The sequence below is a fragment of the Corvus brachyrhynchos genome, unplaced genomic scaffold, assembly GCF_000691975.1.
Source record: "Corvus brachyrhynchos isolate BGI_N302 unplaced genomic scaffold, ASM69197v1 scaffold346, whole genome shotgun sequence".
Lineage (NCBI taxonomy): Eukaryota > Metazoa > Chordata > Aves > Passeriformes > Corvidae > Corvus > Corvus brachyrhynchos.
Window position 1 is genome coordinate 3,900,788 of NW_008238644.1, and position 10,401 is coordinate 3,911,188.

Consider the following 10,401-nt stretch of genomic DNA (forward strand, 5'->3'; position numbering starts at 1 on the left):
GACCCGCCCCGCAGCCCCTCACGGTCCCGCCGTCACTCGTCACTCGCCCCGCCGGGCCCTCGTTCCTGCTGTCGGTCCCGCGTGTTCCCGCTGTGTCTCCTCAGCCCCCTCACACTCCCTCCTCGCAGTCCCACCTGTGCCCCCTCGCTGTCCTCGAGATCCCGTCCCCTCAGTGTCCCCCTGTGCTCCGAAGCCCCTCACTGCCCGCCCTGTCGTTCCCCCAAACAGTCCGGCATGTCGCCCCGCAGCCCCCCACAGTACCCCCCGTCACTCCCCTCCACACTCGCTGCGTGTCCCCACTATGCCCTGCAGCCCCGCACTGCTCGTCCCCGGCACTCCCCTCACAGTCCCCTCTGTCACTCTCCTCACAGTCCCCTCTGTAACTCTCCTCACAGTCCCGCCTGTGCCCCCTCACCCGCCCCTCTCTCACTCTCTCCTCACAGTCCCCTCTGCACTCCCCTCACAGTTCCCGCATGTCCCCTGCCCCCCGCAGCCCCCTCAGTGCCAGGCCCTGTCACTCCCCGATCTCTCGTCTCCTCACTGTCGCCCATGTCGCACCGCAGCCCGTCACCGCCCTTCGCTGTCACTCCCCTCACAGTCCCCCCTGTGCCCCCTCGCTGCCTGCCCCTGTCACTCCTCTCATAGTCCCCCCGTCCCCACTTTGTCACTTCAGTGACAGCTGCCCGAAAGAGCAAGACTCCCCTACCCTCACAGTAGCCCACGGGCTCAGGATCAAGAATATCTTTAAGGAGGTTTCTGGGGAAGAACGGCTAATACGAACATTACAGAGAGTTGAAGGGGAAAATAGTGGCAAGGTCATGCCGGCCTCGCCCAGACAGTGAGGGCAGAGGGAGGGGGAAACCAGACCCCCAGATGGCTGCAGAGGGGTTTTGGGGAGCAGGAGGCACTTGTGTGTTCCCCTATGGTTGGCATCATCAACTCTTCTTCCTATTAGTGCCTGGTGCTCACTAAGATACACCTTTGAAAATTGGGGACACATCCCACTGAGGCTGCAACATGCCCTGGACACCTTCCCTGGGGTGGGGGGAACAGCAGGGACCCTTTGCATGGACGGCTGGTGGCCCTCTGGATCCTGCATCAGCTCCAGGGCTGAGTGGGTGCCACAAAAGTGCACCAATTTCCTTCTCCCCCTGGAAAAGCATGAGATGGGAGGAGGATTTAAATTAAGCCAGGGATTATATTAATACCGACCTCGGTGATCTGTCAGAAGAGATGGGGAACAAGGGAAGCCTAGGGGGGTGAGGAGGGGGTGGGCAGCACAAGGGCCCAAGGTCGAGGGTGTTGGCAGTCGGGGACCAGGGGAGCCTGGGGAAAATGGGGGAGCTCTGGGGGTTTGCATTGGGGGCACCATTGAAAACAGCAGCGCCAGGGCAGAAGCTCAGGATTGCTGCTGGTACCAGTGGCAGAGGCAGCCAGCACCATCCTCTGGGAGACCCCTCAAAACCAGTCTAGGCCCCCATGGCAGCTCTGTCAGGACCGTGCATTGCTGGAGCGAGCCTCTGAGCATGGCACTCTTGCCCCTGCCAAGTTCCCTTTGCCTGGCAACCATTCAATCCTGTTATACGCCAGTATTTATTGATTAGGGATCTGATTTAGCATGTAAGGGGTGAGCCCTGATCCTGAACAAGAAAGAGCCACCACGTCAGATCCTGCCAAGGCAACAGGGGCATGGTGCTCTGCTGCAGCACTGTGCCATGCTCTGCCTTCCTGCACCGCCCTTGTCAGGCCTGGCAGACACCTAATCCTCAGGGGATGCTGCCTGCAGGGTTTAGGGAGGGCAGCACGTCCCTGCAGCTCAGCCAAAGACACCACATGGCCAGTGATCCCAGCTGACCGTGCTCATGGTGGAGGGGCCCCCATGTACCTCCAGGGTAATCCGTGGGTGCTGGCAGCTGTTGGAGTTGCTTGCCCACCTGAGCAGGGATATGCCTGGTCTAGTTTGGCTACCAGTGGCTGTGCAGTCTGGTTGTCTTGCTGAGCTGGACAACAACCTGTTTGGCATCTGTGGTGGACACCAGGTACCCACCAAGCTGCTCTATCATTCTCCTTCTCAGCAGGATATGGTAGGGAGAAAGTAAGATGGAAAAAACTTGTGGGTCAATATAAAGGCAGATTAATAAAGCAAAAGCTGCATGCAGAAGCTAAGGAAATGATTTATTCTCTACTTCCCATCAGCAGGTGATGTTCAGCTGCTTTCTGGGAAGTAGGGCTTAAGCATTCATAGTAGTTACTCTGAAAGATGGTTGCCTTCTTGTGTCTCTACAGCAATTACATTGGCAGCTTCCTTGGGATATCTTCCTCTTAACAGCTCTCTTCCCTCTCACGTCTCATACATGGGCTTCCAGCTTAAAGCTGGGTTCACCATCCCACTGCTTGTTGTGCTCCCGTGGTCAGCCAAGAGGAACCAGAGTGCACCACATGCACCTGGGGCTCACTCTCCCTCTGACCAGGGCAGGAGGGGGCTGACTTGTCGGGGTGGCCCTGACAGCCAAGGCACTGGCTTCTAGGGATGAGGAAGGACAGATATTTCTTCAAAGTTCTGGAGCGAAGATGATGTGTTCTTCACAGATGGTGTTTTCATATCTGGACAATACGTTGCTGCCAAGCTGTCAGAATGACACTGGGGCACTCTGAATCACCTTCCTCCACACAGTCGGTGTGCACAGGACACCCTCTGGATCTTTGGTGATGTCATCATTGTCCAGATCACTGTAGATGACCTCCAGCACCACTTAATTCTCTCAGGTGCTGGATACCTTCACCTGTGCTGGTCCACTTTCCTGAGTAGTTCACAAGATCTTCCCTGGATAGATATCTTGCCCTCACGCTTGAGAGGAGCTTTCTGCAGAGACTGTAAATTGCTGCCACAAACACCCGGTTGTTAATTAGTAGTTTTAAACAGCCCATGTAAGGGTGAGCAGGGACCTCATGAGCCTGCACAGTAATGCCACCCACATCAGTCCTGGGTAAGCAGAGGGAGATGTATTCCCTGATCCTCTCCACAAGGCAGCTCCCCCAGCGGAGCAAGGCCAGCAGCGCCTGGGCAAAGCACAGAGCTATGGTTTGTACCAGCATGTTCCCAAAGCCCAGCAAAGTAAAGAGATAAGAAATGCAGCCAACAAACACTGTGACCCAACAGGAGCTGCCTACTTAGTAACTACTATGACTAAAGCACACTTAGCACAAGTTAAGGAACGGGCTTATCTAGACATGACCTTGTGCTGGTGGGAACCCGCTGAGAGCAGCACTGTTGGGCAGGATGGGACCTTGCCTGTGGGTTCTGGGCACCAGGGGGATTTGTTTGGAGATGGGGACATGGCCCAGGAGCCATGTGCTGGGTGAGCAGTACCAGGGCTGCGGGAGCTGCACTGGGGCAGCAGGGCAGGGACTCTGCACGGTGCAGGGCTCCTTCAGCATGAGAGGTTTAACTCCCCTGGCTCAGCTGCATCCCTGCCCAGAGAGGCTGCAGCATGTGTGCGGCTGCTTGGCTCTCACTGCCAGCTCTGGAAGTTATGGCAAACAGCAGGAAGCCGGTGCCAAGGTGAGGAGCTCTGATCCAGCTTCTACCCCCTGCCAGCCTGTGGTCACACAATGCTGCCAGCACATGCCCCGATTAATTCATCACACGTCCCGTGCTGCAGCTGGGGCTTGGGCCTCTGCCTTTGTTCCAGCCCCGGTGCACGGCTCTGCAGCTGCTTCTCCAAGGCGTGTACCCGGCAGCAGCTCCAGCCCATGGCATCTGCTCTGAAGCACTTTCCAGCACAGGAACCTCCTGAGCAGTCCTGGCACCCGTAGCCTTGGCCACCCCCGCTTGCCCTGAGCCTACAGCTCTGAGCAGTGATTGCCAGGTACCCCATCATCCATTTACCTCCCTAGGAAGGAGCTCCATAGCTGGAGCAAAGCGGGGGAAGACCCCATCATTCATCCTCCTCTACCCCACACAGCTCAACCTCCCCTAAAGAAGTGGCCTGGGTTGTTTTTTGTGAGCAGGTCTGAGGCAGCAGGGAGGGGGACATGCCTGGGCTGTGGAGCTGCCTCTCAGACACAGCACTGCAGGCAGGGGCTTGTCCCAGCCTCAGTGCAACCACAGACCTGGCAGTGGCTGAGCCACACACCACTGCCCTCACCTCCCTGCCCATCCCCAGCTCTTCCCCAGAACCCCTTGGCTGGTTTTTAGGGACATGTTAAATGACAAGGTGACAGAGCAGGTAGCACCGTAGGAGGCAGCACCAGACATAGTTCTGCCCTGACGTAGGTGCACAGACAGGATGGGCCTTCTGGAGACAGCACAAGGCATCTGTTGCAACATGCTTATCTGCTGCCCATAGCTCCGGAGCTGGTTCCTGGAAAACCACAGAGGAGTCTGTCAGGCACTGGCTTGCAGCCGGGGGGAGGGGAGTTCAGCCTGTGCTGCCACGGACTCTGCTCTGGGACCCACAGGAAAGGCACACGGCAGCAAGGACAGAGGAAGGGGACAGGGGGCACATGGTACCCTGGCTGTCACTTGGCAAGGAAAGCGTCTGATCAGAGGGACAGCGAGAAGCTGCTCCTGCTGTGGCTCTGGAGGTGCCTCTACCCTGCCTGATGGTGATGCTGGGGAGAGTGGCAAAGGATCATGTTCCCAAGCTGACCTCCCAATTTGTACCCTGCCTCCCACCCACTGTGCCCACCTTGCACCCTGCACCATGCTGTGCCCAGCCTGGCCCCAGGTTCCCCGTGGGGAGCAGGACACTCCCATACACGTTCATCCAAGCAGGTTTGGGGCTGTCACACCACAGGATGCCAGCAGCACGGGCAGTGGGGCACACAGGCTTGGGGACAGCAGTGTCCGACATTGTCTTACAGGTGACACCCACCGAGGAAAGGCTTTGATTTTGTTTTTCCACCCCTCCCATCATGAAGGTGCATGAGCAGTCTCAGGCACCCCCGGCAAACTCCTGCCAGCTGTGCCATGACTGGGGCACTGGGTACATCCCTGCTGCCATCACTGCCATGGATTCGAGCCCCCACCTTATTTCCCCCCCCCCACTTCCTGGGATGTCATACCCCAGCTGTTGCCTGTGGAGAGGAATAAATCGTGGAGAGGGGGCTATGCATTGGGAACAGGGGAACAAAATGGCTTTTCATGCCATAATCCTTTGTAATAAAACACCAGAGGCAAGAAAGATGATAAACAATGTCTCCTGTGTGAGCCAGCTGCTTCCTAAAATAAAGCGCTCCTCTGCTCCGTCAGCTGCCCCGGCTCGGGTGCAAGTGCGGGCGCTGCCGCAGACACCGGAGCCGCGTTCCCGCAGGAGCACATGCTGCCGCAGCCCCGGGCACGGCCCCTCGGGCCAGCGGGAATCTGCAGAATGCAACCAGGGGGGAGGCCCGAAGTGAGCTCTGAGTTCCGGCCGCGGTCAGGAGCGGGCTGGGATCCCCCGCTGGGCTCGGCATCCGCGGCGCCGGCAGCGCGCAGGTCGCCCGGCCAAGGCACGCAGCCAGGCTGCTGCCACCTGCGCCTCGAGCCCGCGACAGCCCCGGCAAATGCGGGCAGCGCGGGGCTGCAGGGGGGCTCAGTGCGTGACTTCCCGGCTTTGTTTAGAGCCAGGTGCTGGCAGGAGCAGGAAGCTCTGCGTGCTCCCGGTTCATCACTACTCATGCTGAGCCCTCGCTGGCAGGGGATGAATAAGCTCCTGCTGGTAAACCTGACCTCCAGGGCGTTATTTCAAGAGCAGCAATAACTTTTGCGCTGCTGGGGAAGGTGTTGGGTTGTGCTGAGTGGGTGCAGCCCACAGGTCAGTTTGCCAGTGCAGGTGTCCAAAGGTTCCTGGCTTGCTGTGTGGGTGCCTTTGCACCCACTGGTCAGGGATGGTGGCTTTCCCTCCCCATGGCCATGGGGGTTCTCCAGCACAGTGCTGCTCCCCACCACAGGATGGGGACAGTTTGTCTATCCATCCTTCCCCTGTGTCACCAAGTGGCCCCATCACACAACTCTTGCACATCATGGTGGCCTACTATCAACTCCTTTGCCAAAGGACTGTGGTCACTAAGCCATACAACACTTTCATTTCCCCACTATTGCTCCTTCCCTTCTGCTTTCCTCTTTTACAGCCACATGGTTTCCTCTTTAACTATCCCCATGCATGCATGCACAGATCCTCCCCAAGCACTCCCAACAGAGGTTTTCCCCTGGCAGCTCATGCTTGCTGCCCCTTGCTTCCCCTCTCAACCCCTGCCACCATCGGATGGTTTGAGCTCTGTGCTTGGCAATGTGTCCATGCAGGCAGCAGAGACCTGGCATGGAAAGGCCAACCCAAGCGACATAGAGGTGGTGATGTGTTTTCCCCAGGGATGCGGGGAGGTGGGGGTAGGCAGGATCCACCCACTGGGGAGCTGCAGTATCCACCTGTCTGTGCAGCCTGGCTTCACCTTATCCTGTTATCTCTGGTGCCAAACACACACCTTCCAAGGGCGGTTTGCTTGGACCAGCTGCGGTTCAGGTTGAGGTTGGCAATTTCCTGCTGCTCAGGGGCTGTCACAGGCCTTGATCGCTGACACCTCTTGGCTCTCACCACTTTCTTCCACAGCTCTGAGGGCTGCTGGGTGACAAGAGGCAAAGGGAAAACCCCGGCTGTCAGAGTGCAAAAGCCTCCCTTGCCCTGGGTGAGTGGTGCTACAAACCAACGTGGTGCTGAGGGACATGAGGAAGGTGACGCAGACTGGCAGGGAGCAGTGGGGCACAGGGGAGCCCAGTGCAGGGCCATGTACAGGCTGACTCAGGCACCTCCTGCCAGAAATGGGGTTGTTATGATCCTCCACACATGTGTGTGTTGGGCCAAATCCTCTCCTGTCTGAGTCAGAGGGGATGGAGCAGTGGCAGGGGCAGACACCCATCCCAGCCACAAGCCCTGATCTGAATTCACCTCATGCTGCTGGTCACCAGGTATTTTCCCAAATTCCTCCTGATGGTGACTCAGCCTTCTCCTCCCTCCTCTGCAGTGAGGCCACAGCTCACCATCTCACTGAGCATGGGAGGAAACCACCCAGAAGCAGTGGGATGGGCCCCAGATGGGAGAGGCACGGATTATATTCTCCTGGCATTGCCAAGAGGGGCTGACATGAGTAACTCACCTGGTACCCAGCGAGGGAAGGGTCATAGAGCCCTGCCCGGAAGGCCCAGCTCCTGGGATAGCATCTTCTGTGCGTGGGTGGTTGCTGGGGCAGCCCATGCTGCTGAAGCCACCACGTTTCTAGAGGACATCAGTCTGGCACGTGTCCTGGCCTCCCACACCACTGGCAGCTGTGTACCAGGGTGAAAAGGGGAAGGTCTGGAATGGGGAGAGAAAGTGTTGATATAAAAAGCTTTTCTGTAATGGTTCCCCCCTTACTGGCTCACACTCTGCTGGCAACAGGGACATTTTGGACACTGGTTAGCAGAATAGGTAACCCTTTACCCTCAGTATTGAGGATAGGGCATTTAGGCAACTTGTTCTGGTACTTCCTGTGCACCATTCTGGCAGGAATGTGGTTGGGAAAAGCGCCTGGACTGCCCTCATTTTAGGTGAACACAGCCACATTGGCCATAAAACACATGGAGATGTGTTTGCTGGGCAGCTGCTCCCAGCTCCAGCTGATGCCCCTGGGTCCAGGCTGGGACTGCCAGCCCCTGGGGTGGCTTCCTTGGGGCACAGACCTGGCTGTGCCAGCACTTAACCCCATGTCTAAATCTGTATCACTACATGCTTGGGTTGGCTGCAGTGAAAAAGCAACCCAAACCCAGATGCATCAACACCCCTACAGCTCCCCAGGATGCATGGGGGTCCCATGGGCCGCTTCTACAGACTCAGGGTCAATGCTGGAGCGTCACCGGCTTCTGGCCCCAGCCACCCTGCCATGTGGAGCAACCCAGAGCCCTGGTCCTGGCTGGCAAACCAGCTGGCTCTGTAGGATTGGGGTGCCCAGCACCCCTGGCAGGCTCTGTTGCCTGTGCGCAGAGCACAGGGTGAGGGGAAAGTTACTGTAAGCACAGCGATGCCAGGGAGGGGACACTCCTGCTGTGGCCTTGCAGACGTCCATGTGACTCAGGGAGAGATAAGTACCCTGGTGCTTTACCCTGGTGCTTTTCCATGCCGGCAGAGGGGCCCGTTGCAGCACGTAGCAGGGAGAGGCAGCGAGGCGGTGTCAGGAGCAGCCAAGGTGCTCTGGGCAGCAACTGGGACCTCCCTATCCCCAAAAGCAGCACTGAGGAGGGGAGATCAGCACTGCCTCTTTGTGTTTCCATCCCAAAAGCTTCACTTGGTTCAACTCAGGCTCTGAGGGATCCAGAAAGGGTTCAGGCTGGCTTTACCTGCCTGCCCCTGCTCCATGAGAAAAGCCACCCCTGAGCAGGGACACATTGTCACCCTGACAAACCACCTGCCAAGTGGCACTGGGAGAAGATTCCCACATCCAGGATAGGGTTCTGTCCTGGGGACATCAGGGTGCTGAAGGGGCACAGCCACCCTGGCATGCGCTGGGCTTCCCAATGCTCAGCCTAACATAGCAGCAGCCCCATCTGGGCCTCTGCCTTGCTCCCCACTGCCCTCACCCCACGGAAAACCCCACACACTGCCCCGACAGCGCACAAACACCAAATCTTACCTGCAGCTCTTTCAATTCTGCTTTTTAAGGGGTGGAGGCAAGGGCAACCACACAGGCAGTGTTATTTGCAGTCCTTGGCAGGCAGTGTGGGTGGAGGCAGCAGGCAGATAGGCACCATGTCCAGACAGGCACAACAGCCCCATGTTTGCTCCCAGCTGACCAGGCTCATTAGGAACACTGACCAAAACTGTTAGCTGGCAAGTTTTGGCTAATCTGCCTCCACCTCCTCCATAAGTGGCCTGGTCTGTCCAGTGGCCCTGCAGGCCAGGTGCAGGTAAGGAAATCCTGGCAGTAGCCAGGAAGCCTCAGCACAGACCTGGAGGCACTGTCAGAGCTCACCCACACTGTGCTGGTGGCCAACTGCAGGACCCAGGGATCTCCACCCCTGCAAGGCAGGACTGGGATCACCCCAGAGAGTATCCAAGGGATTTACTGCATTAGAACCCATCAAGGGGAACAGAAGGGCACTGCCAGGCAGTGATGGGAGAACTGTGCTCCAAGAACTGGGTGGGCAGAGCTGGCCTGGCCAGCACAGCAGCAGGACCCCGGCCAGCATCTCCACTGCCAGCACCTCCAGCCATGCTGACAAGGCACCAGCTCAGCTCCACAAGGTTTTAGGCAGGGGATACCAAGGCAGGAGGCTCTGCCTTCACACGGGCAGCAAGGACTACATTAGCCTCTACTTTTAAGATACACCAAGAAACCGCAATGGTGGTGGAGCACAGTGGCCATGGTCACGCCAGCAATGCTCCCAGTTCCTCCAGGAACTGATCCCCAAGCAAAAACCAACCTGGATTCACCCTGCAGGGAACCATCCCACATCACCCTCTGAGCAATGCTGAACAACCAGCACTGCTGTAGCACCAGGCAGAGACCTCCCCACCCTCCAAGGCAAGCTACAGCCAGAACCTTTGCCAGTGAAGAAGCCATGAGCCATAGGTAGATCATTACAATTTTTTATTTTATAATAAACTTCTCATTTTTCCCCCAAGGAAGACAAAAAACTGTGAGTGAGGCTACAGAACACTGTCAGTGAAGAATATGCAAGACAGACCCAAGCCGGAGGTGAGGCCAGAAAGGTTCCCCACTCCCCCAGGCAGAAGGGGTCCATCCCCAGAAGCCTCCATGGCCCTTGCTCATCTCCCCACTGCATCAGAGCAAGATCAGTGCTGTCACAGGAGGCAGCTGGGCAGCAGAGATGGCATCAGGTCAGGCTACTGATGGACTGAGAGGACCACGCTTTGTCCCCCCACCTGCCAAAGCTGCCAGCAAAATGGGACAGTGTGTTAGGTGATACAGCTGTTTTCTATACATGTACGTGATGTAAATTTAAAAAAACCCACATGATTCATTTCAAAGCAAAATAACTGAGTAGTCGCTCTTCCTGCCAGGCAATCTCTCTCTAGGAAGACTTCACACATTCCTTCTCCTGCTCAATAGCTGCAAAAGAATAGAGGCCCATTAGTCTATAGTGCTTTTTCTTTTGTGGAAGCACCCACCGGAGAAGGTTTCAGAGAATTCACTCAGGCCCTGGTGCCCAGTTTTGTGATTTGACCCCAAATGGGGTGGTTTTACAGTCAAGTTAGAAAATGGCAAGCCACACGCGTGCGTGGCAGCAAGTCGGGCACCTGTCTGCGTCCGTCCGCAGGAAAGCGATGCCCTGAGGCATCAGTTTGGCGCAACAGCCCTCTCCGAGTGCCCATGCCCGCTCCCCCGGGCTGCACACACCTCTGCCCGTGGCTTTCTCGGGGCCACAGC